This window comes from Theropithecus gelada, chromosome 20 (genome assembly GCF_003255815.1).
Source record: "Theropithecus gelada isolate Dixy chromosome 20, Tgel_1.0, whole genome shotgun sequence".
Lineage (NCBI taxonomy): Eukaryota > Metazoa > Chordata > Mammalia > Primates > Cercopithecidae > Theropithecus > Theropithecus gelada.
Window position 1 is genome coordinate 61,743,023 of NC_037688.1, and position 974 is coordinate 61,743,996.

General features: G+C 42.8%; 1 non-coding gene and 1 pseudogene across 2 annotated transcripts; both read left to right on the plus strand.

The window, feature by feature from the left end:
- Nucleotides 1-235: 235 nt before the first annotated feature.
- On the plus strand, nt 236-308 carry LOC112614850. The gene has a single exon (XR_003117161.1). It is a non-coding gene; the product is annotated as a small nucleolar RNA SNORD36 (small nucleolar RNA).
- Nucleotides 242-741, plus strand: LOC112614492 (annotated as a pseudogene). Its single transcript, XR_003117087.1, has one exon. The product of XR_003117087.1 is annotated as a 60S ribosomal protein L7a pseudogene (transcript).
- Nucleotides 742-974: the final 233 nt, after the last annotated feature.

Here is a 974-nt window from a genome sequence, read left to right on the forward strand (position 1 = left end):
GCCTACAAGTCTATAGAAAAACTACACTGCCTCTCTCTCCAACCACACAATTCCTTTCTCTTCTTCTCTTTTACTATTCTAATTCCTCTATGTTATAGTCTGTGTCCCAAAATTCATATGTTGAAATCCTAATCTCCAAGGTAATGGTATTAGAGGGTAGATCTTTGGTAGGTGATCGGGTCATGAGGGTGGAGCCCTCATTAATGGGATTAGTGCCCTTATAAAAGATAATCCATTGCAATGATGTGAATCTCTCCCTGAATTCAACCTTGAAGTGCAAATCCATGAGCTTTTTAACCCTGAGCAATTGCCACCAAGCGAACTCTGAAATTTACTGCTTTTGGTCAAAATACACTCTTCAGCTAATGCTTTCTTCCAGCTGGTTGTCTTCTTGCCTGCCCTGTGTCATAAAATGGGGGTCCCTTACTGCATTATCAAGGGGAAGGCCAGACTGGGCCGTCTAGTCCACAGGAAGACCTGCACCACTGTCGCCTTCACACAGGTGAACTCGGAAGACAAAGGCGCTTTGGCTAAGCTGGTGGAAGCTATCAGGACCAATTACAACGACAGATACGATGAGATCCGCCGTCACTGGGGCGGCAATGTCCTGGGTCCCAAGTCTGTGGCTCGTATCGCCAAGCTCGAAAAGGCAAAGGCTAAAGAACTTGCCACTAAGCTGGGTTAAACGTACACTGTTGAGTTTTCTGTACATAAAAATAATTAAAATACAAATTTTCCTTCCAAAAAAAACAATAAATAAAAAAAAAATAAAAAATAAAAGATAATCCAGAGAGCTCATTTGCCCCTTCTGCCATGTGAAGATACAGTGAAAAAAGAAGCAGGCCCTTGCCAGACATGAATTTGCCAATGCCTTGATCTTGGACTTCCCAGCCTCCAGAACTGTGAGCAGTGAGTTTCTATTGTTTATAAGCTACCCAGTCTATGGTATTTTGTTACAGCAGCCTGAATGGACT